This window comes from Perognathus longimembris, chromosome 23 (assembly GCF_023159225.1).
Source record: "Perognathus longimembris pacificus isolate PPM17 chromosome 23, ASM2315922v1, whole genome shotgun sequence".
Lineage (NCBI taxonomy): Eukaryota > Metazoa > Chordata > Mammalia > Rodentia > Heteromyidae > Perognathus > Perognathus longimembris.
The window spans coordinates 24,279,443-24,305,273 of record NC_063183.1 but is presented as its reverse complement, the minus strand read 5'-3'; the positions used below and the strand labels follow the sequence as shown (position 1 = coordinate 24,305,273).

Genomic DNA, 25,831 nt, shown 5'->3' with positions numbered 1-25,831 from the left:
TGAACTCAAACCAGGGCAACATCCAAGAGTGAGACATCATAAGCTTAGATGCTGCAGATCTACAAATAGAGAGAATGAAAATGGGGATGAGAATGAACCAAGAGCAGCAGGCATTACAAGAATTAAAAAGAAAGGGGTTGGAAAGTGGCCTAGTGGTAGAGTGCTTGCCTAGCATGCATGAAGCCCTGGGTTAGATTATTAGCATGACATATGCAGAAAATGCTGGAAATGGAGCTGTGGCTCAAATGGTAGAGGACTAGCCTTGAGCAAAAAGAAGCCAGGGACGGAGCTTAGGCCCTGAGTCAAGCCCCAAGACTGGCAAAAAATAAAAATAAATAAAAAATCAAACTTTTGTCAGAAATAGAACTTGTAACAAATTCTTACAAAAAATTGTACAAAAAATGAACCTAACTGGAAGAATGGGCTTAAGTGGGGATGATGAGATTTATGGTCTTACAGTATCTATCATAATTCACTACTGCTATAATGGCCCCAAACTATTATCCATCAAGAAACTTTTTAGTTGCCACTCACCATACTGTTCTTTTGTGCACAGATCTCAAACTAGGAAGAATAAAGGAAAATATTCTTGGTGTAGATACAAAAACTTAAAGGGGGGGTTATATATGCTACAACTGCAATAAGAATATGTAATCAAAGAATTCAAATGTGATACAAATTCACTGTATGGTGGTATGAAATGGATAAACTGTATTTTTTTCTTTTTCATCATTCTAAGTATGTATAAAGAAGTTGGCTGTATTTATATTTAAGACCCCAAGTAGTTTTCTATCTTTTCACACTATGTTTTTGTTCTTATTTCTATAAATTATATAAAATAGCTTATGTAAAAACTAACAAAAAATTCTTCCCAATTTAGATACTATTTTTTCCTGTATCATGAGGATCAACAGAACCCTTAAAAGTATTGTTTTGCAGAAATGAACCAAAATTCTAAACATAGTTTGTAATATGAATTGGAGTAACTCAAGTTAATATTTATATCATTATTTAAAACAACTTGAGGCTAAACAGTGGTGCATGCTTATAACTTTAGCACTCGTGAGGCTGAGGCAAGAGGATCATTAGTTCAAAGCTAGTCTGGGCTACAGAGTGAGACTAGCCACAAAACAAAAGATAACAGAAAATGATGAAGTAAAAGTACTTTTTTGTATCTCTAAAAGGAAAAGAATAAGAGCTATTCAGGATTACATATTTGGTTATTAATGAATGTCATAAGCAATTCTCAGCTTCCAAAAGTTACTTTTGAAATAACTACACAGTCAATATAAACTTCTAACTCCTGTCACCTAGTATTGTTAACTTTTTCTATCAAAAAATTGTTATTCAACTACATAAAAAACAATTACTGGTATAGTGTCTAATTTTTCTTGGATGAATAAAATGCAAAAGTTTAAAATTATTTTTTCCTTCCCTTTGCCTTCCTTCTCTACTAAAAATGCCACTGCTGAGAAGCACAGGACTGAAGACTGGAGTGGGAGCGCTGACATTTAAAGTCCTCCAACACCAACCACCTCTGAATTTTCTATTCGCCATGGCTCCTTAGTACCACAAAGACAGGTATTTTTCTGACTTTATGCTTCCTCTCTCCTCACTTTCCTTATGCCAAGAGGTAACAGCCATTTCAATTTCTCTAGGTAGATTACCCTCCAAAACTAACTCTTCTCTCCTTCCTAACTCACAACCACTCACTCCTGGAGAACAGCTCCCAGAACGTTTATCAGGTTATCAGGTAACTGCAGATAAATTCACACAAAGTACAAAAGCTAAAGTATCATCCTAGACTTATTAAATGCAAAAGGAAATGTTTCAGGCTGGGAATATGGCCTAGTGGCAAGAGTGCTTGCCTCATATACATGAAGCCCGGGGTTTGATTCCCAAGCACCACATATATAGAAAACAGCCAGAAGTGGTGCTGTGGCTCAAGTGGCAGAGTGCTAGCCTTGAGCAAAAAGAAGCCAGGGACAGTGCTCAGGTCCGGGGTCCAAGGACCAGGACTGGTTAAAAAAAAAAAGGAGGGCTGGGGATATAGCCTAGTGGCAAGAGTGCCTGCCTCGGATACACGAGGCCCTAGGTTCGATTCCCCAGCACCACATATACAGAAAACGGCCAGAAGCGGCGCTGTGGCTCAAGTGGCAGAGTGCTAGCCTTGAGCGGGAAGAAGCCAGGGACAGTGCTCAGGCCCTGAGTCCAAGGCCCAGGACTGGCCAAAAAAAAAAAAAAAAAAAAAAAAAAGGAAATGCTTCAATAGAGAAATATTTCATCTTCTCTAACAGATCAAAATGAGGGTTACTGGCTGGGAATATGGCCTAGTGGCAAGAGTGCTTGCCTCCTATACATGAAGCTCTCGGTTCGATTCCCTAATGCCACATATATGGAAAACGGCCAGAAGCGGCGCTGTGGCTCAGGTGGCAGAGTGCTAGCCTTGAGCGGGAAGAAGCCAGGGATGGTGCTCAGGCCCTGAGTCCAAGGCCCAGGACTGGCAAAAAAAAAAAAAATCAGGGTTACTAACAAGAAAACCTTACTTTATGTCTTCTAGTATTGTAAAACATGAAGTATATAGGATGACTCCAAGTCAGGATACACAAAAAAGAAACCTACACACTAATGTTCATGCCGCACTATACTGACCAGAGCCAAGTTATGGAAACAGCTCAGATGCCCTACAACCACTGATGGATCAAGAAAATGTGAGGGAAGTGAATGGACTTGTGAAAATTAGCTTGAGCGAATAAATTAGATTCAGACAAAGGGTGCATTTTTTTTGTTACATGCAAGCTAGACCTAAAAATATAAACATAAGTGAAAATACATATAGGACCATATGCATACACTATCAAACTGATTAAAGTATGGTATATTCATGGGTAGATTTCCAGGATGTATCCTCTTTGAACAACTAATAGTTTAACAAATGAAAAACAATGGTCTTATATGAAAAGAAGGGTGGGGGTTAAAGGGAGGGAAGGCTGACAAATGGGACAGGGAAAGGATGGATGAATACAATCATAATACTCAAAGTACTTATGTAAATATGAACTAGAAAACTTGAGGGGATGGATAGGATTGAAACAGATGAGGGAGAAAGATGGAAGGGGTGGCCCTGATCAAGATTCACTGTATACATGAATGGGCATGACGAAGTGTAATCCCTTTGTATGATTTTCTTTTTTTCTTTTTTTGCCAGTCCTGGGGCTTGGACCCAGGGCCTGAGCACTGTGGATGGCTTCCTTTTTGCTCAAGGCTAGCACTCTACCATTTGAGCCACGGTGCCACTTCCGGCTTTTTCTGTTTAAGTGGTGCTGAGGAATCGAACCCAGGGCTTCATGCATGCAAGGTGAGCACTCTATTGCTAGGCCATATTCCCAGCCCCCTTTGTACAATTTTTAAAGAGGATTGAAAAAAATAAATTTGTATATATAAGAAAATTAAGCTTTACTCAAGCCTTTCTTCCTAACTTCAAGTGTACAGAAAATACAAAAAAAAATTAAAAGAATATAAACATCATGAAGCTGGGTGCTGGTGGTTCATGCCTATAAGCCTAGCTACTCAAGAGGCTGATCTAAGGATCCTGGTTCAAAGCTAGCCTGGGACAGAGAAGCCATAGACTATTATCTCCAATTAACTACCAGAAAATTTGAAGTGATACTGTCACTCAAAGTGGCAGAGCACTGGCCTTGAGCAAGAGCTCAAGGACAGAGCTTAAGCCATAAGTTCAAACCCCACCACCACTCACAAAAAAATGAAATGAGAGTAGCCACAGTTAGGTCGGGGGGAGGGGAGGGGGGAGAGAAGAGGAATGGCTCTTTCCCCATTGCTCTTCCATGATGCACACCAGGCCCCTTCCCTAAAAGTGGCCCCTCCCCAGCATTCCTAACTCTGGTAACTCTTCCTCTCGGGGCAGTGGGAGGTGCCCCAGGCTCTGAGATCTAACCTGAGGCCACACCTCCTTCCCACCCTCTCCCTATATATCAGTCTCCATCATTAGTTCCTCCCCTTGTTTTGCTCCTGGCTCCCTTGCAGACTTTCCTTTGCCCCTTTCCACCCTTTCCTTTTCCCTTCCATGCATCCCGTGGACCTCCTGCATGCCTTCATCTTGTGCAGGCTGGCAGAATGCTCTCCCCTAAAAACTCTTTTCTGCCTGAACCATGTGGCTGTCTCCTTTACAATGAGCCTTACAGTCACTAGAAAAATAAAGAATGGGGATATTCTTGAAGACTGTCAACTTGATCATTAAAAAAGCACAACATTAGCTGGGCACCAGTGGCTCATGTCTGTAATCCTAGCTACTCAGGAGGCTGAGATCTGAGGATTTCAGTTCAAAGTTAGCCCAGGCAGGAAAGTCCATGAGACTCATCTGCAATAAACCACCAGAAAGCTGGAAGTACAGCTGTGGCTCAAAGTAGTAGAGCACCAGCTTTGAGCAAAAAAGCTCAGGGACAGCGCCCAGGCCCTGAGTTCAAGTCCCACAACCAACTAAACAAAAAAATGGAAAACGAAAGCAGAAAGGACAAAAAATAAGAGAGTAGCCAGGCACTGGTGGCTCATGTCTGTAAATCCATGGTTCCAAGCCTGATGGGCAGAAAAGTTCCCGTTAGACTCTGATCTCCAGTAAACCACTCAAAAACTGGAAGTGGTGCTGAGGCTCAAGTAGTAAAGTGCTAGCCTTGAGCACAAAGAAGTTCAGAGACATTGTTCATGCCCTGAGTTCAAGCCCCACAACCATAAAACAAAGAGTAAAGCAAATAAGTATGTTTTAAAAATGGTTGGTCTAAAAAGTGAACAAAAATAATGTTTTGGGGCCTACAGGAAAAATGTAACTATGGAGAGCCCTGCAGACAGTGTATTAATAGAACACACTTGGGGCTGGGAATATGGCCTAGTGGCAAGAGTGCTTGCCTCCAACACATGAAGCTCTCGGTTCGATTCCCCAGCACCACATATATGGAAAACGGCCAGAAGGGGCGCTGTGGCTCAGGTGGCAGAGTGTTAGCCTTGAGCGGGAAGAAGCCAGGGACAGTGCTCAGGCCCTGAGTCCAAGGCCCAGGACTGGCAAAAAAAAAAAAAAAAAAGAGAGAGAACACACTTGACTATGGCACTGTATACAAAAAAAATCAGGTTAGTCTTATGAGATGCATACTGAGTTGTGGGATCTGCAACATACATTCAACGGAACTTGAGATCAAAGCAAAGACAACAAAAATGGTGACAAGTGTTAAAACTGTGGTAGGTATGAGTGTTTAATATGCCTTTAAAAAAAAAGGAGAATAACATCACTACAAAAGCTGCCAAGTCAAGAAAAGGACTAAAAAATAAAGATTTAAAAGAAAAGCTAACTGAGCTTTATTTCTCAAATGTTGGATCGGTAGGTAAGTCTCCTTGAGCATTCTCACCCATTCATTCAGTTGGACAGGGAATGAGAAATCCTAAGACCAAAGAATCTACCATTGGCTCTAGTTAGTACAGGTCATCTAAACTGAAGTCATCTCTCTCGACCTGTTTCCTCACCTACACAACAGCTCCACCAGCACAGACCACTTCAAAAGAGGATATAGGTACAGATTACTTGGTTGTCAACCACAGATACAAATGCAAGATACAATCACAATGGAATATGTAGCCGCGTTAAGAACCACAGCCTCTAACCAATGCCTCCCTAGGCCCATAAAGAATCTGCTTAAGTATGGCACCATGCTCGAAAGCAACACACTTTACAGAAGCTAAGAGGCTTTTGTATACTTTCAAACACTCCTTCTTGCTTTTGGTATCACACTTTAAAGGCACCGAAAGTCATCAAATGCTGAAGATTCACAGCCCAAATCAGAAAATAATAGAGCCAGATTTTTTAATTGTCAGCAGCCTTTCTAATCTAAATAAAAACAAATCTCTGCAAACAAAGAGAACCCCTTAGCCAAAGTTCTAAACTGGTAGAAGCGGGTTCGCTTTCCCCTACTCCCCACCCACTCTAGACTTGCTTTCCTAAAAGTATTAAAAAAACAAAAACAAAAAACTTTAGGTAAACTGGGAGACATCTCTGGCATCTTTCTGGGCAGGCTAAACTCCTGAGTGCGATAAATCACTCTTTTCTGGCTAAGTGCACACAAGGATGTCACCAAGTCCTTTCACCTCGGTCTTCTTTCTCATGGAGACAATAAAGGGGCTGTACGAGGCAGGCGGGAGGGCGCAGGCGGGTCCCTTTGACTAGAAAGCCGCTAGCGAGTTTGCAATCACCGGGTCACCTGAGCAATATTAAGGACGTTGGGCCTACAAGTTCCCGACACCCCCCTTGGGTCCTTCCCTCCTCCGCCCCCCCACCCAACCCTACAAACTGAGGAGACTTAGGGTGACCTGGGGTGCAGGGGGGGGAGGAGGAGTCAGAGACAAGGGTCCTGGCCAAACACCCCGCACCTCTGGGTGCAAAAGCAAACGCCAGGCCGGGGACCGGAGATGGAGGGGACTCCGCGGCCCGTGCAGCCCCGACCGGCTGCAGGCGCGGGGCGGGCTGGGGGGTGGGAGTGGGGGGGGGGCGGGTGGGAGGGAGGGGGCGGGTGGGAATTGAATCCAGCCCGCGCGTTAGGGCCGACGGCGACGACACGACGACGCAAGATGGCGGTCCGACCCCACGGAGCATCCGGGCCCCTCCCCCCCCCACGCCAAGGCGCCTCCGACGACGGCCCGCCCCGGGCCTGAGACACCCCCCCCCCCACACACACACCACGAGCCCGGTGGCCCCCCGAAGTGAGATGGGCGCAGGCGGCCGCGCGCGGGGAAAGCCTCCGCCAGCTGCAGCGCACGGCGGGCGCGGGGGAGGGGGGCGCGCTTACCGTGAGCGGAGCCGGCTCGGCCTGACTGGAGCCCTGAAAGGGGAGGAGAAAGAGATGGAGGAGGAGGAGGTGGAGGAGGAGGAGGAAAGGAGGAGCGCGGAAAACTACCAGGCGGCGGCAGCAGCGGGAGAAGGAGCGGGAGTGGCGGTAGCAGCGGCGGCGGCGGCGGCGGCGGCTCCCATTGCGGAGCCCGCAGTCCCAGCCGTGGGAAGTAAGGGGGGGGGGGGGAGGAGAGACAGAGAGGGGGGAAAAAGCTGGCGCGGCCGCGCGCGCACTGCCTCATGGGTAAAGCTCCGGGTCAGTCTCCCGACTACATCCGGGCTCCTGGTTTTCCCGCCGACGGGAAAGGCGGGCTCCGCGCCATGTGCCCGGGGTGTCGCAGGCCCTCGAAGGCGCGCGCCTCGCCTCGCCTCGTGGCCTCACCGCCTCGCCTCGCCACGCGCAGGCCACCCGCGGCGACGCCGGGCCAAGGCCCCTCGGTGAGGAAACAAGAACTTGCACCCAATTTGTAGGCGTGCAGCGGTGAGTGCTCAGCCGCCTTGCCTTTGTCAGGCTTGGAAAGACAAGTAAAGGTCTTGCATGGAAAAATGGAGGGGGTGGGGGTGGGGGAAGGCCTTGTTGGGAAGAGAAGGGAAGAGGTCAACCCCAGTTGTTTGCAACGCAGGGTTACCTATAATTTCTGACTCTGCCATATGGGTGGCAGCCTTGGAATCACTCGGAATTCAAGTTACGCCCATTGCTTTGACAAGAACACTTCCTAGGGCTGGGGATATAGCCTAGTGGCAAGAGTGCCTGCCTCGGATACATGAGGCCCTAGGTTCGATTCCACAGCACCACATATACAGAAAACGGCCAGAAGCGGTGCTGTGGCTCAAGTGGCAGAGTGGTAGCCTTGAGCGGGAAGAAGCCAGGGACAGTGCTCAGGCCCTGAGTCCAAGGCCCAGGACTGGCCAAAAAAAAAAAAAAAAAAGAACACTTCCTAAGGTACTACAGGCATGAACAATGATAAGCATTGTATCCTGGTGTGTAAGGATAGGTTCCCTCGACTTTTGTCCTCTGAAGATCAATGGCTGGCAGTGTGGGCTGTCTCACACACAAACACAGCTTGCAACCACCAATCTTACAAATTCTGCCTTCCCTACTTCAATTAGCATGATTCAAACTTGCTTTTTTTCTCATTCAGAAGGCCCCGGCTTTGCTCCGTATTGATTATCTTTCCAAAACACTTTTCTCCAAAAGGCAAGTTGGATCACCCTTAAAAGACATTGCTACAGATGTCCTGGAAGAGAGTAATTTCTCACCTCCCAGAAGTTTGTGGTCACTTGGGAGAGAGACCCCTCTAACAGAAGACTAGTTAACAGAAAAACAAGGAAGTTTACTAATGCATACAGAGTAGGTCATGTAGGAGAAACTTTGATGAAAGTTAAGTCATTGGCTTAGATATTACAGCAAAAAAGAATTGAGGTATATGTGGGGGGAATGTCATGATGTAGCCCAGGTTGGCCACAAACCCAAAAATCCTCAGATTCAAGCTTCCCAAGTGATGGCATTACAGTTGAACAAGACCATCTCCAGCTTGCATAGGATCTTGAACAAAAACAATAAATTTATGGGGGAAATGACAAGAAAAAAGAGGTTGTAGATTTTACGATATGAAGGGAAGAGAAATAGCTGAGAGTTTGTTTCTAGATTCATTTGGTTTGGTCAGAGATTCTATATATAAGAGAATTTACATTCTGTCTTTAGATGGAATGGTAGAGAAACCTTTTCTCTGCTGCTCCTTAATGGCCATTAGTGCAGAAACATGTCAAAAGGCACATATGACCTATAGTAGCCATAACTTTTATCCTTAACCATGTCCACGGAATTGTTTTTCCAGATCCCTTTCCTTCTGAACCTATAAATAAACCTTACAGAGAAAGGAAAAAAAAATCAAAATAACAAACATAAAAAATTAAACATCACGTTGAAGGTCACTTAAATGACATTTAAAACTCCTTCATTAGCTTCTAGAACATCTCTCTCTGATTCAATTTATTGTTCATACCTTCCTGTTGTTTTTATTGAGCTTCCTTTCCTCCAATTTGTTGTAACTTCAGCCCTTTTCATTTCATAGCACACTCTCTTTAGTAAAATGAGATCATGTTTTATAAAAAGACCACTGATTCTAACAAATATAGGTATTTTTTTCCAGCTTCCATTTCACAAGTCTTTGGTGTTCACTCTTGTAATGTGGCCAGAATGAATCCTTAACATCCACAACAGATCCATAACAGGTCCACAAATGGTCCAAATGACATAAAACTAGAAATGTCCTGACCTTTATTTTTTGTTTGTTTGTTTCACAGGCTAGAATAAAACCCAGGATTTTTGTTTGATTTCAGGGAAAAATAGAAATTCTTTTCTTCCTCTGTATAACATAGTAATTGAATATCAATATTAACAGAGCTCCATCCATCTATTTTTTTCTTTGCTGCTAAGGAAGTCAACTACAAATAAAGCTATCAGGCTTTATTTATTTTAACAAGAAGTCTAGGAGAATCAATGCTAGGAAATAGGAGCCAATTCTTGGGGCTGTGGATATGGCCTAGAGGCAAGAGTGCTTGCCTTGGGTTCAATTCCCCAGCACCACATATACAGAAAACGGCCGGAAGTGGCACTGTGGCTCAAGTGGCCAGAGTGCTAGCCTTGAGCAAAAAAGAAGCCAGGGACAGTGCTCTGGCCCTGAGTCCAAGCCCCAGGACTGACCAAAAAAAATTTTTTTAAAGTCAATTCTTGAGGAGATGGTCATCAGCTATGAAATCAAACCCATTCTGAACCCCATACAACCTCTAGACTCCTGTTTTGAGTTAATAAATTCCCCTTGTGCTTAGACTCAAGGGGCCCGGATTAAGTGATTATGACAAAACAATTCTTTTGAACTGAATGCATTTGAGTTCCTGAAGTCTCTTATCTGTTTAAAAGCAGAACCTTTCAAAAGAATCCAAAAGAACTCAATTGGTATAAATCCCCTCCAGGGAGGAACCAGAGAAGATTGACTCTTCTTATGAGAGAAAATGGAGAATCATCAGCACACCTAAATAGACATTGTCTCAAAACTATCATATTTCCCATCAGTTCTCCAAAGGGCCTGTTTGTCCTTCCTACACATCATTTGCTTTCCTTCAAGTACCTTTCTGCCTCTGCCATTAACAAGTTACTGGTTTTCCTTTAAGTATTCTCTTCTTCTCTCCCCATCCCCCCTTAAGGGTCATATATTAACTCCAAGTTCTAACCATACTCCTGGGGCACATTTCTTTGTAAGGCCTGCATGTACATGTGTGATTAAAGTCTTTTTTTTAATTCTTGCTTATCTGTCAAGTCATAGGTCCTTAATAATTGAACATGAGAGTAAAGAAAAAGGTTTTCCTCTTTCACAAACCAGTTTTCTGTTACCAGCTACTGAGAATATCTTAAATGTGATAGGGACACTGATACGTATTTTCTACCTTATTTTCCTTTTTGTATCCAGCAACCCTGCATTTCCTATGGCTCTTACTTCCAGTTCAAGTTTCTTGACGTTTTTTCTGGCCAGTGGAATATAAACTGAAACAGTGAACACCCAACATAAAAGCCTGACTCAAAAACTTCAGTGAGGGGCTGGGGAATATGGCCTAGTGGCAAGAGTGCCTGCCTCGGATACACGAGGCCCTAGGTTCGATTCCCCAGCACCACATATACAGAAAACCGCCAGAAGCGGTGCTGTGGCTCAAGCGGCAGAGTGCTAGCCTTGAGCGGGAAGAAGCCAGGGACAGTGCTCAGGCCCTGAGCCCAAGGCCCAGGACTGGCAAAAAAAAAAAAAAAACTTCAGTGAGGCTGGGAATATGGCCTAGTGGCAAGAGTGCCTGCCTCATATACATGAGGCCCTGGGTTCGATTCCCCAGCACCACATATACAGAAAGCGGCCAGAAGTGGCGCTGTGGCTCAAGTGGCAGGGTGCTAGCCTTGAGCAAAAAGAAGCCAGGGACAGTGCTCAGGCCCAGAGTCCAAGCCCCAGGACTGGCCAAAAAAAAAAAGAAGAAAACAGCCGGAAGTGGCGCTGTGGCTCAAGTGGCAGGGTGCTAGCCTTGAGCAAAAAGAAGCCAGGGACCGTACTCAGGCGTTGAGTCAAAGCCCAGGACTGGCAAAACAACAACAACAAAAAAACCTAACTTCAGTGATTTGTAGTTCTTATTTGTTTTCTACATATCAGCCAAATCACAACCATAGATCTCTTAATGATTTCATAGAGCATATTACCATTCTGATTGTCATTGAAATGACAAAAAATAGACCTTTATTGGATTATAATACTCAGACTTGAGGGTCATTGCCACAATCACTAGCCTTTATTAATAATAGAAAAGGTGACTAACAGAGCCACGGCATTAACCTGACAGCAAGGTGGTCAGAACTGAGAATAAAGATGTAGCAGGCTGAACAATTACAGATTCATACTAGGCAGTAAACTTGCTTATAATACTTCAAAAGGTAGATAAATATCCACATAACATAGCTCTAGGGAAAAATGTTCAAAAAACAATGTTTAATCAGGGATGCTGGTGCCCTCTTTAGTACCACATAAATTAAGTTGGAATGATATTAAAATTAGAAAGGCCCCTGCTTAAGGATAACACAAATTTGTGAAGCATTCTATTTGTTTCCAAAATTATTGTTCACACTACCAAAGCAGTATAAAAATTCAATGTAATTTCCATTAAAAATACCAATTTTATTCTTTTCAGAATTAGAATAAAACAATCTAAAAAATTATGAAACCACCAAAGACCAGAAATAGCCAAAGCAGCCTTGAACAAAGAGAATAAGCCTACAAGAATCATTCTACTAGACCTCAAAATATGCTAAAAAGTTACACTAGCCATTATATAAATGCTGGTTACATATAGACCACTGAAACAGAGTAAAGAACTCACTAAGCACCAGTTGCTCATGCCTGTAACCTAGATATTCAGAAGACTGAGATCAAAGGACCACAGCTCAAAGCCAGCTCAGGTATTCCATGAGGTTCTTAACTTCAGTTAACCAGCAAAGAGCCAGAAATGAAGAGAAATGGAGCTGTGACTGAAGTGGTGGAACACCAGCCTTCAGTGAAAAGCTAAGAGATAGCACCCACATCTTGAGTTCATACCCCATGCTAGCACACACACACACACACACATACACACACACTCACCACATAGTACATTGATAGCCAATAGATCTTTGACAAAAGCACCAAAAATGTACATTAGGAAAAACTTTCCACAATATATAGTGCTGGGAAAACTGGACACACATATTTGGAAAAATGAAATTAGACCTCTATCTCTCTTATAGAAAAATCAACTCAAAGTGGATGTTTTTAGCAAGATACTACCAGAAAGATTGGATTAGAACAAAATTAACTAGATTATAAACATAAATAAAAGAGAATGATGAAACCACAGTTGAGATTGTAAATGTCTCCCAAAATCTCTATGTAGTCCTCGATGCAGTAGTGTTCATGGATGGAATTTTAGGAGAATTTGTTGGATCTTCCATCTCAGGAGGTTCCCTCATCATCCTAGTTTCCATACAAAATCTCTACAGATAATTTATTCCATTATCTTTATTCTTAGTCTCCCATTCTCAGAGCATGGTCAGAAATAGACAAGTTCTTTGCCAGAATGTAACATAAAACTGGATTCATGTATAATTCCTAATATCATTTCCATCTGAGACCTCATGAGCCTGGCTTTTTTTCTTTTCCTTGCTTTTTTTTTTTCTTCTTCTTTTTTTGCCAGTACTGGAGCTTTAATTCAGCTTGTGTGCTCCTAGCTGGTGCTATAACAACCACTTGAGCCATGCCTCCAGTCCAGCTTTTAGCTGGTTAGGTGAAGATGGAGTCCTACAGACTCTTCTGCCTACATTGTCTTTCAACCTCTGTCTTCCAGGTCTCAGCCTCCTGAGTAGTTAGGATTACAACGATGAGACAGCCTATCTCAGCTAAATTGTAGGCACTTAAGATACATTATGAAAAGAATTTCAGAGTGTCTCATGAAGAGAGCCTCCTAGGTGGAAGGTTTGGCAAGGATTTATTTTATTTTTTATTTTTTTATTTTTTTATTTTTTGGCCAGTCCTGGGCCTTGGACTCAGGGCCTGAGCACTGTCCCTGGCTTCTTCCCACTCAAGGCTAGCACTTCGCCACTTGAGCCACAGCGCCGCTTCTGGCTGTTTTCTGTATATGTGGTGCTGGGGAATCGAACCTAGGGCCTCGTGTATCTGAGGCAGGCACTCTTGCCACTAAGCTATATCCCCAGCCCCAAGGATTTATTTTTGTATAATAGAAATAAGATATGGTAGAGAGAAGGGGGAGTTAGAAACATTTCTTGCTTCACATGTAGGAAGTGGGAGTAAGGACTCAAAAGGATGGCTCTTAAGCTGGGGATATGGCCTAGTGGCAAGAGTGCTTCCCTCGTATACATGAAGCCCTGGGTTCGATTCCCCAGCAAACGGCCAGAAGTGGCGCTGTGGCGCAAGTAGCAGAGTGCTAGCCTTGAGCAAAAAGAAGCCAGGGGCAGTGCTCAGGCCCTGAGTCCAGTCCCCAGGACCAGAAAAAAAAAAGGGGGGGGGGGGCTCTTATCTATGGTTTTCAAACTTTCTGAATTTGGGTAATACACATCATCATGCCATCTAGAAACACCCAGTGTCTTACAACTAGGAGGAATGAAGAGGGTGATGATGAGTGAATATGACCAAACTATTACGTATGTGTATATGAAAATAACATAATGAAATCCACTAAGAATGTTTTAAAGGGAAACGGGAGATAAGTATTAATAGACCAAAAGAATTTGGCCAAAGTTTACTATATACATGTATGACTATATCACAGTGAAACCCAATTGTATAATTTATGTTAATAAAAATTAAATTAAAGGGTAAAAAAAGACAAACAACTACAAAAGCAATACTTGCAAAACTGTTTGGTGTAAGTGAACTGAACACCTCAGGGGAGGAAAGGGAAAGTGGGAGGAGGGAGGGGGGTATGAGGGACAAGGTAACAAACAGTACAAGAAATGTATCCAATGCCTAACGTATGAAACTGTAACCTCTCTGTACACCAGTTTGATAATAAAAATTAGAAAAAAAAATCAAAAATGTAACCAGAACATTTCAGAATTTCTATGGAAAAGTGACTGCTTTGTCTTTCTTTTTTCCCCTTCCTTCCTTCCTTCCTTCCTTCCTTCCTTCCTTCCTTCCTTCCTTCCTTCCTTTCTTTCTTTTTTGTTTTTTTTCCCCCCAGTTCTGGGCTTGAACTCAGGGCCTGGGTGCTGTCTCTCAGCCTATTTTTGCTCAAGGCTAGTGCTCCACCACTTGAGCCACAGCACCACTTCCATCTTTTCTGAGTAGTTTATTGAAAATAAGGGTCTCACAGACTTTTCTACCTGGGCTGGATTTGTACCATGATCCTCAAATCTCAGGCATGAGCCACTGGCACCTGGCATTTCTTCTCCTTTCTTAACAAGCACATTTTGGGGTAATTATTTTCTTTCACTTCAACTATTGTAGATTTTGTGTGAGTGGTGGTAGGGTATTGGGGAAAGGTTGGGATTTGGGGGGCAGGGGGATCAGAGGTTACCAGATCTTGACCTCATGGAGACATCTGCACCACCTGGGATTTTAAGCTAGATACAGTGACTTACATACCCTGGAGATAGGTTAGTGTGAGAGAGGAGTAAAGCAGTAGACACTAGGGGATAGACTGAAGCAAAGAAAGTGTTATGTGCTCACCAAGTCACTTAGCTTTTTTCTTCCTTTGAATATTTACAGACCATTTATATCCAGGTGGCAGTATGGGGCTACTTCAGGACATACTACTACTACTGACAGTGTGATTCATAGGTCAGTGTTGTTCCACCAAATGTTTCCATTGTGCCCCAAGGTAAGTACAGGAAATGGGACTTTTTAGAAAATTTTATAGAAATATGATATTTTCACCTATTTATTGCCCTTTATAAAAGTAATAGTCCCACAAAAGTTTGCACACAACAAAAATTCCTGTAAGCTGTAAGGAACAAAAATGAATTTGTTTTGTCCTGACTGTGACCATTATGATCAGTCTATAACAAATGCATCAAAGGTATCTATATGAAAACCAGAATCTAGAGCTATGTGTATGTTCTGTTTCCCTCTTAAGTTGTAGCCCTATAGCAGAAGTAAAGTACTAAATCAAAATACTACTCAAATTGCATTGTCTATAATACCAAAGCAAATTTTCTAAGGAATGAAAAACCAGCTTTGAATGAAAATCAGAAAATTATTTTTTAGGAAAGCCAAACTATGTGTTAATTTAAACCAGAAAAATAATTTATCCTATGGGTAGTGATTGAGTGCCTCTACCCCAGGATAGAGTCCAGTGTATCTAGAAAAATGGGTTAATGGCAAGTCATTCAGTCAAGTTTTTGTGTTACTTTTAACTGAAGTTTTAAGAAATAGTGAACAACCCTGAATTTGAGATTATCCCCCTGAGAACAACCTAGAATGCAGCGATTCATTGTCACTAATTAAGTACAGAGCCTTATGTTTTAATAATCAGCAGTGCTGGGGGGTAGCATTGACATTTTCTGGTGAATATTAAAACATGCAAAGAGCCAACTGGCTAGAAAGTCATTCCACCTGGTACTTGGAGTTGTGCCAGAGAAATAAAGTAATAGGAATAAGGATGAGAATGTCTTAAGAAAGTAATTTGTGTCCCCTCTAAACTTCATACGACTGGGTAACTGATATTGTAGAGTTCCATCCCATAAAACAGGGCAGTAATAATTTAGTCTGGAAAATGTTAACTATTACCACCACTCTTTGCCATTAAAATCTATACTAAAAGATCCATAAAGCATCACAATGTTAATTTCTTATGGAACAGCCAACCTGAAACTTAACCTGCCTTTTACATATAATATTGTCCCAGATGGCTAGAGATTCAAATCATCCGATTCCCCAAGTATTTAGGATTACAGGCATGAGCCTGAAATCTGCCAGCACTCTTTTTCAGATTTTTTAAAATAACTTTTTATTTATAATTGGTATTATTTTCTTCTTAAAATGTTTGGTAAACTTCACCAGTAATAACAATCTGGGCATGAATTTTGCGTTGCAAGTTAGTATTTAATTACAAATACAATATAATGTACGCCTATGTAGGTTACCTACTGCTTTCTGGCCAATCTTTGGGATCTTTTTTTTTTTGGCCAGTCCTGGGCCTTGGACTCAGGGCCTGAGCACTGTCCCTGGCTTCTTTTTGCTCAAGGCTAGCACTCTGCCACTTGAGCCACAGTGCCACTTCTGGCCGTTTTCTGTATATGTGGTGCTGGGGAATCGAACCCAGGGCCTCATGTATACGAGGCAAGCTCTCTCACCACTAGGCCATATCCCCAGCCCCAATCTTTGGGATCTTATCTTTCAAGTCATGCATTCCTTTTATTTCCGCCATTAGCTCTATTAGCATGAACTTGTTCATAATATTTCCTTTTTAACATTTGAAGAACAAGTTATACTGATGTCACCTCTGTAAATCCAGACATTGTTAATTTGGTTATTCTTACTTTTTTCTTGGCCAATGTAACTAAAAATTCATGAACTAGAAAAAAAAATTTATTCCCCCAAACAAATTATTTATTGATTTCATCATTAAAAATTGTTATTTTCATAAATTCATTGTGCAATGTTTTATGTGGTACTTACATAGATGGATACATTGTACCTTGAACAAGTTTACCCCTCTCTTATACTTACTTCCATTTTCCTACTTGTTCCCGCCCCCTTTTTCAAATAGTGTTTGTAGTATTTACTGGCTTTCATTCTGACATACATATTATACATATTATAATAAAACATTATATTATATATCACACATGTATCTTATATAATATATAACAGGGTATATGATATATATGAAGTATAATATATCCTACGTATTATATAGTAGATATAATAGGTATTATATAACTTGTGTATAATGTAATCACATATAACATACATATGTGTTATATAATAAATTACATAATATACAAATGCATATGTAAATATGTACTAGATTATATATTATATGTATGTATATATAATTATATGTGTATATATGTACATATGCACATACCATTTTGAGCTTTGCATATCTTGTTCAAAATAATGATCTCCAGTTCCATTTTCCTGCCACAATATTTCATTCTGCTGATCATACTTTTATGTATATTCACTATATTTTCTTTGCCTATTTATTATTCGCACTGAGTTTCTACGTTGATTCCAAAGTTTGGCTATTGTGAACAGTGCTATGATAAACATTGGTGAGAAACATCCTCTTGTATATTGATATACACTCCCTTGAATACATGCCAAAGAATAGTGTACCAAGGCCCTAAGTTAAATCTACCTTTAGGGTTGGTTTTTTTTTTTTAAGAACTTCCAATTTACTTACATAGTAACTGTACTAGTTGACATTGTCACGAAAATTTTGAGGGCTTTCCACACACTTGCATATTCTTGCCAGCTTTTTTCTTTTTTTTGTTTTTTTTTTTGCCAGTCCTGGGCCTTGGACTCAGGGCCTGAGCACTGTCCCTGGCTTCTTCCCGCTCAAGGCTAGCACTCTGCCACTTGAGCCACAGCGCCGCTTCTGGCCATTTTCTGTATATGTGGTGCTGGGGAATCGAACCTAGGGCCTCGTGTATCCGAGGCAGGCACTCTTGCCACTAGGCTATATCCCCAGCCCCCAGCTTTTTTCTTGTTTACTTTCTTGTTGATAGCCATAGTATCTGGCATAAGATGGAATCTCAGTGTTATTTATTATGGATGTTTTTAATTTCTCCTTCAATTATAATCATCTATGTTGGCAGTTATGTACCAATTTATAACCTCCTTGTTTCTAGAGTTTCTGTTGAGAAATATACCTGCTATTCTGGTGTTTTCCTATAAATATGACTTGTTGCTTCTCCTTTACAGATTTCAGCATTCTTTCTTTGTTTCATATATTTAGTGTTTTAATTATAATAGATCTGGAGGTGGTTTTTTTTCTTCTAATATGGTCTGTTTGGTATTCTGAAAGCCTCTTGCACCCAGATGGTCCTGTCTTTCTCAAGGTTGAGGATGTTTTCTACTATTACTTTTTTGAATGTATTATATACTTTTAGCTTCATTCATATATATTCTTTAATAATGACTCCAGAAGTCCTGCATGTTCCGTTTATTTTTTTTCTCTTAGTGTCCTCTTCTTTGTCATTAATCTGCTTTATCTTTAATCCCTTGTACTCTATTTTCAACTTGTTCCATCCTATTATGAAGGCTATCTACTGAAATTTTTAATTTGGGTTATTAGACTTTCTATTTTCATGATTTTGGTTTGATTTTTCCCTCAAAATTTCTGCATCTTTTTAAACTTTCTCTCTTATATTCAGTATTGCATTATTTTATTTAGGTGCTTATTTGAGTTCATTCAAATGCTTATTTGTATTCTCTTTAAATTCATTCTAATGTTTATAGATGTTCTCCTTAATTTCATTGATTATTCTTCTCAGTCCAGTGTTTGATACAAATTAGATAAACACAGTCCGGGAAATTTGTATAAATGCAAAGATCCCAGTCAGTTCTAGGAAGAGGACCGCGTTGCACAATAAAGTGGCACAAAAGTCTCGATGTGGGGTATACCACAATGCTGCTTAGAAATTGTAATAGTGATGATAGTTACCAAGAAGTGTAAATGTCCTATTTAGTAATGCCACTGAATTGGTTTAACTAGTAAACTGTATGTTATGCATATTTAACGTAAGTATTAAAATGTAGAGTGGTACACATGTTGATGTTTGGATGTAGATGTAAATAAAGTTAAATTTTCATTTGGGAAGAATAAAAGGAGAACGAGTTGAAAATGTAAATGCAAAATAAAATAAACTTAATGAATTGCCAACTTGTTTAAATCATGTACAAACTATTTGTGCATAATGTAGTAAGATATCAGTTTTTTGGTGAGAAAAGCAAAGGATTGTTATCTGTGTTAAATGGAAGACTAGCAGTTGTAAATGTAAGGGCCATGATTTCATTAAAAAGAAAAAAGTTAGGCCAGGTGCCGATGACTTAATACTGTAATTCCAACTACTAAGGAGACTGAGATACGAAGATAGTGGTTCAAAGCCAGCCCAGACAGGAAAGGCCATGAGACTCTTATTTCTAGTTAACCACCAGAAAACGGGAAGTGGATCTGTGGTTTAAAGTGGTAGAGCATTAGCCTTGAACCAAAAAGCTCAGGTACAGTGCCTAAGCCCCATGACCAACAAAAAAAAAAAAAAAGAAAGAAAAAGAAAAAAAGTTCCTCCTTCATAAACACTATTGTTTGATTGTCTTGATTTGCTTCAATGTATAAACTTTTAATTAAAGTCTTGGAGAATAATTGCATATTCATAAGGTAAAATAACAAAATATTAACTCGTGTGAAAATGTCTTGAAGTGGAATGAAATTGGAATTAGGAAAAAAAACTCATTTCAGTCTAGGTATGTTCATATGTGCCATATCTCAGTGGGAAAGAATTGTCTTTTTAAAACATGTTTCTTGGCATAATTGGATCTCTACATGCAAAGAATGAAGTTGGACTCATACCATATACCATATAGAAAACTCAAAATAGATCAGAAGCTTAAATGTATGCATATTTTTCATTCTAAAATTAATATAATACCAACCTTATGAAGTAGTTATTGCTGTTACTATTCTGTATGTGAGAAAGCTGAGGCTTATCACATTGTAGTTACTAACACTTGTTACTGGTCATGGAAACTCATGCTGGTAATCAAAAAAGAGGATGAGACAGGAGAATCATGAGTTCATGACTCATCTGGCCTTTAAAAAATAGTATGGTCAAATCCAGTAAGATTTGTGAGTAGAAGAATATGGATTTGAGGATCACAGACACTTTTGTATCTTGGATATGTATTATTAGCTATATGGCTTTGGAGAGATTATTAACCTCCTTTATGCCTCAGTTTTTTTGACTTTGAAAATTTGATGCACATACCCATTTTGTAACGAGTAAGTTCTACATATATCAAGAGCTAAGTCCTATACCTAGTTCCCAAAATGTGACTGTCATTATTAATTTACTTTCCTCTTCTGAAATTTGTGATGTTTATCTGGCTTTTATTTTGTTAAAAATACATAAATATGTAAATGAAATCATTTGCTGATAGATATTTAAAACTTCTTATTTCTAAACTTAGGGTTTCTTGCTTTGACAAATGATAAAGTTTCGCACATTAATCTTTTTCTGGCTAGAAGAAAAGCTCATTTTACTAATTAAAGACACAAAATTCTAAAGAAAAATTATGAGCATGGTTTGGAAACTCCTGTACATATTTATTTAACACCATTTCATATCTTTATGAAGGCTTTTGGAAACTTATTTAGTAAACTGAAAAATCTTTGAATACCAAGTGGTTTAACAGAAATTTTTTAATGAGTTAAGTGTAAATGAATGAAAAACACATGAATTCTATTTTCTGTAAATAACACATGGTTTGAAATAAAAATCTACTTGGGAAAGCAGTCTCTTGGTGTATGGTTGAATTAAGACACTTAAGAAATGGTGCATCTCCAAACAAGGCAAGTACCACTTAGATTCTAAAGTACTAGCCAGCAAAATTCTCTGACTGGCCATAGCATATTTTTTGCTTGATTTTATTTTGATAAGATTACTTCAGGATGAGGTCCAAATCTACATCTAGATCTTTGGTATTTTCATTTTCACAAAAATTAAGCTAATGCTTTTGAAATAAATTTTTTGGGGGGAAATAGAAAGCAATTCTTTTGGCCAACATAAATTATTCACATGAGAGCAAGTATAGAATTTTGGACATGAGAATAATGAGGTAGGAGTGGTGGAAAGCTTTTGGCAAAATGTAGCACCACAGTATCCTAAGAACAATAATTTACTTTGTTAAGCAGGAGAGCTAATCAAATTAATTTTCATCAGGATATTAAAGTTTTTCATCATTTCCAAGTACTCTAAATGTCTCCAAATATTTTCCTTACAATGTGCCTATGACTTGTTCTCCCTCTCTCTCTCACTTTTTTTTTTTTTTTTTTTTGCCAGTCCTGGGGCTTGGACTCAGGGCCTGAGCACTGTCCCTGGCTTCTGTTTTGCTCAAGGTTAGCACTCTGCCCCTTGAGCCACAGCGCCACTTCTGGCCGTTTTCTGTATATGTGGTGGTGGGGAATTGAACCCAGGGCCTCATGTATACGAGGCAAGCACTCTTGCCACTAGGCCATATCTCCAGCCCTTCTCTCTTTTTTTCTTAGGAGATGGCTACCACATATGGGATCCAGATGAAGCAATGACAATTTTAGTATTCCTGCTCATCTGGTTAAAGCCATCCAGCTCCTTCTTTTTGGTGTTCAGATGAATTTCCATTCATTTGAAGTAGTAGACATTGTCTTTTATAGATTTCAGTCCTCCCTCCCTTAAAATGAGGACATTGGCTTCATTTTGTTCATTTTAGAATGAAAAACTGGCAGAAAAAATGCTTTGGAATAAAACATATGTTTGCACAGTGAAATGTACTTGAATACATGACTAAATGGACGTTGATTAAAAGGACTATAAGCACTGGCAGAAGAATAGACATGTAGATCAATAGAATAGAATTGAGAGTCCAGAAATAAACTCTCACATTTACAGTCATCTGATCTTCACCAAATGTGCCAAGACAGTTCAGTGGGAAAGAATTGTCTTTTCAAAACATGTTTCTTCTATGGTCTCCCTCCTCCTAGGGAATTCCTCCTAGGAAATAATTAGCACAGGTTTAGGCTAGTCACAGCAGAGGATCACAAGAGCCGAATAGCTATGCCCCTATGAATGCATAACATAATGCTAAGTGAAATGAACTCCATGTTATGGAAACGAGTATTATATCACTGTTGTAATTACTTTCAATATGCCATGTGAAACCGTAGCTTCTATTGTTGATGATCCTCTTGTATCCCCTTCCTGTGGTTATACCCGCACTATCACTGTATCTTATCTGAGTACACTGGAAACTGTATATACCGGTATTAGAACTAGGAAAGTGAAAGGGAATACCAAAAGTGAGAGACAAAGGATAAAAAGACAAACGACTACAAAAGCAATACTTGCAAAACTGTTTGGTGTAAGCCAACTGAACAACTCATGGGGGGAGAGGGAAAGGGGGAGGGGGAGGAGGTAACAAACAGTACAAGAAATGTACCCAATGCCTAACATATGAAACTGTAACCTCTCTGAACATCACTTTGACAATAAATAAGAAAAAAATAATAAAAAACATCAACAACAAAACATGTTTCTTATCTGAGTACATTGGAAACTGTATACTGGTATTAGAACCAGGAAACTGAAAGGAAATACCAAAATCGAGAGACACAGGGTAAAAAAGACAAACAACTACAAAAGCAATACTTGCAAAACAGTTTGGTGTAAATGCACTGAACAACTCATGGGGGAGGGGAAGGGAGAGGGAGAGGGAGGAGGGGGGAATGAGGGAGGAGGTAACAGTACAAGAAATGTATCCAACGCCTAACATGAAACTGTAACCTCTCTGTACATCAGTTTGACAATAAAATTTAAAAAAAAAGTTTCTTGGCATAATTGGATCTCTACATGCAAAGAATGAAGTTGGATTCATACCATATACCATATAGAAAACTCAAAATAGATCAGAAACTTAAATGTATGCATATTTTTCATTCTAAAATTAATAAAACTTTATAATTAAGATAATAGATACAAGATCGTGGTTCAGATGGCAGAGCACCTGTCTAGCAAGTGCAAGTCCCTGAGTTCAAACCCTAGTATTACCATCCCACCAAATGATTTCACAGTAGAAATTAATTGCCACCTTGTTTAAATCATGTACAAAATATTTGTGCATAATGTAGTAAGATATCAGTGTTTTGGTGAGCAAAGGAGTGTTATCTGTGTTAAATGGAAGACTAGCAGTTGTAAATGTAAGGGCCATGATTTCATTTTAGTTGTTTTTTTTTTTTTGGCCAGTCCTGGGCCTTGGACTCAGGGCCTGAGCACTGTCCCTGGCTTCTTTTTGCTCAAGGCTAGCACTCTGCCACTTGAGCTACAACGCCACTTCTGGCCGTTTTCTGTATATGTGGTGCTGGGGAATTGAACCCAGAGCCTCATGTATACGAGGCAGGCACTCTTGCCACTAGGCCATATCCCCAGCCCCCATGATTTCATTTTAAAAAAACAGTTAGGCCAGGGGCCAATGGCTCAAGCCTGCAATTCCAATGACTAAGAAGACTGAGATCTGAGGATGGTGGCTCAAAGCCAGCACAGGCAGGAAAGGCCATGCGACTCATTTCCAATTAACCACCAGAAAATGGGAAGTGGATCTGTGGTTTAAAGTGGTAGAGCATTAGCCTTGAACCAAAAAGCTCAGGTACAGTGCCTAAGCCCCATGACCAACAAAAAAGAAAAAGAAAAAGAAAAGTTCCTCCTTCATAAACGCTATTGTTTGATTGTCTTGATTTGCTTCAATGTATAGAAAAATAGAAATGACCTACAGTATACTGAACAAAACTCATTTATTTGTTTCACAATAAAATAATTTTTAAATAGTTTTCATTTGACTTTCCTTCTTAAAAACCTTAATTTGTTAGAAATTTATAGAAGTAATCATCTATACAGTTTACAGAAATCATTCTAGGCAAAAGCCTTATCAGAAAAAATCAATGAAAAGAAAGGTTTTTTGTTTTATTTTTCCTACTTTTGACATTTTCTACATATATGGTAGCAAACATTGGTATTTTTTCCTATAAAGAAATAAGTTTCCAGGGGCTGGGAATATGGCCTAGTGGCAAGAGTGCGTGCCTTATAAACAGGAAGCCCTGGGTTCGATTCCTCCACACCACATGTATAGAAAATGGCCAGAAATGGCGCTGTGGCTCAAGTGGCAGAGCGCTAGCCTTGAGCAAAAGAGAAGCCAGGGACAGTGCTCAGGCCCTGAGTTCAAGGCCCAGGACTGGCAAAAAAAAAAAAGTAAGTTTCCAAATGTCAAACATAATGTTTGTATGATTTCTTAATTCTCTCTGCTGAAGAATCATCCTGAGCCAGGTGACAACTATAATCCTAGCTATGTGGGAGGTTAAGAACAGGAGTATTGCAGTTCTAGGATATCCTGTGCCTTGCTAAGACTCCATCTCAACAGAAGAATCTGAGCATGGTGGTGTATGTCTGTTATCACAGCTACAATAGGAAGCAAAAAATAGAAGGGTTGGGCTGGGGATATGGCCTAGTGGCAAGAGTGCCTACCTCATATACATGAGGCCCTGGGTTTGATTCCCCAGCACCACATATACAGAAAATGGCCAGAAGTGGTGCTGTGGCTCAAGTGGCAGAGTGCTAGCCTTGAGCAAAAAGAAGCCAGGGACAGTGCTCAGGCCCTGAGTTCAAGCCCCAGGACTGGCAAAAAAAAAAAAAAAAAGAAGGGTTATACACCGGCCATAGGGTATCATTTTGAAAGTGTTTGCATTTTTAGATGAAATTCACTTTTTGTGTGTGTGTACTGGAGTTTAACATCAGGGCTTCATGCATGCTTGGCTCACTTGAGTCACTCACTTAAAGTATAATTCAATGATATTTAGTTTATTCAAACACTGTGCAGCTGCTACCACATGTAGAACTTGTTTTGTTTTTTTTTTTTTTGCTGTTCCTGGGGCTTGAATTCAAGGGCTTGGTACTGTCACTGAGCCTCTTTGTGCTCAAGGATAGCTTTCTGCCACTTGAGCCACAGCGCCATTTCTGGCCATTTTCTATAAGGATAGCAGTGCCACTTCTGGCTTTTTCTGAGTAGTTTATTGGAAATAGGAGTCTCACTGACTTTTCTGCCTGGGCTGGCTTTGAACCGTGATCCTCACATCTCCGCCTCCTGAGTACATAGGACTATAGGTGCGAGCCACCAGTGCCCTGCAAGAACATTTTTTATTGTCACAAAAGAAACCTTTTATCTTAGTGGTCACTGGAATCCCCACTCTCTCCCCAGACCCAGGTAGCTGCTAGTCTGCTTTTTGTCACTATGGATTTGCCAATTCTGATCTTGTCTATAAATGGAAGCAAAGTGTCTTCCACTAAGTACAATGCTTTTCAAGGTGCTATAGCTGTACTTCATTGCTTTTTATTGCCAAATACTATTCCATTGTAATAGATATACCAAATTTGAATTGCCTCTGCAGTGGGGCTATTATTATTTTCCTTGGTCTTGGTATTAAAAAAATAAAACATCCAAGTAGTAAGAAAGGAGAAAAAAAAAGTATTGAATATTGGAAAAATCTTCAGTGCCCACTGAGTACATTAGAACCTAATATTCACTATATGTACAGTTCTTATTGAGTAATCATTTCCCAAGCCATATGATGAATAAAATGTCTTCCAAAATGCACTCTTATAGCAAGTATTTGTGTCTAAGTGCTTCTGTTTATGGGACAAGAAATTAAAATGACTGTCTTGGCAGTATCACCCCAGTGTATAAGCCAAAGGATTAAGAGTACTTTTAAGACAGAGTAACAATGTGTTCTTTTTGGCTTTGGAAATGATAGCAAATTTATATATAATGTATGGATGATTATATTATACTTTTATGAGGCTGTCAATCAAAATACTTTTCTGTCAGGAGATAGCTTCCAATGCACAAAACTTTGTGTTGAAATCCTTGCTGAGTTTAAATAATGTCCAATGACCATATTTCCTTCACAATTTATTTTTAAAAATCCATTTCTAAATATGAAATGACTGGATAATTCTATCTTTGAGCAACAATTATCCATGCCAACTTAATACGGGAAATCTTAAATGTAATCCTACCATCACTCTTCAGATGAAATAAATGCTGAAGGTGTTGCAAAATCCTAAGGTGGGGTTCCTTTTCATTTCCCTTAAACTAGTGAGTACAGCCAGTATTG

General features: G+C 40.1%; 1 protein-coding gene and 1 non-coding gene across 2 annotated transcripts in view; one reads left to right on the top strand and one right to left on the bottom strand.

Annotated features, from left to right (window-relative positions):
* Znf280d (zinc finger protein 280D) overlaps positions 1 to 6,918 on the bottom strand; it is a 78,516-nt gene extending 71,598 nt beyond the window's left edge. Inside the window, exon 1 of the mRNA XM_048333215.1 lies at positions 6,846 to 6,918. The gene's annotated coding sequence lies outside the window, so the exon portion shown is untranslated. The remainder of the gene's footprint in view (positions 1 to 6,845) is intronic.
* A 4,505-nt stretch (positions 6,919 to 11,423) lies between these two features.
* Positions 11,424 to 11,526, top strand: LOC125341252. The gene has a single exon (XR_007208934.1). It is a non-coding gene; the product is annotated as a U6 spliceosomal RNA (small nuclear RNA).
* The last annotated feature ends 14,305 nt before the right edge of the window (positions 11,527 to 25,831 follow it).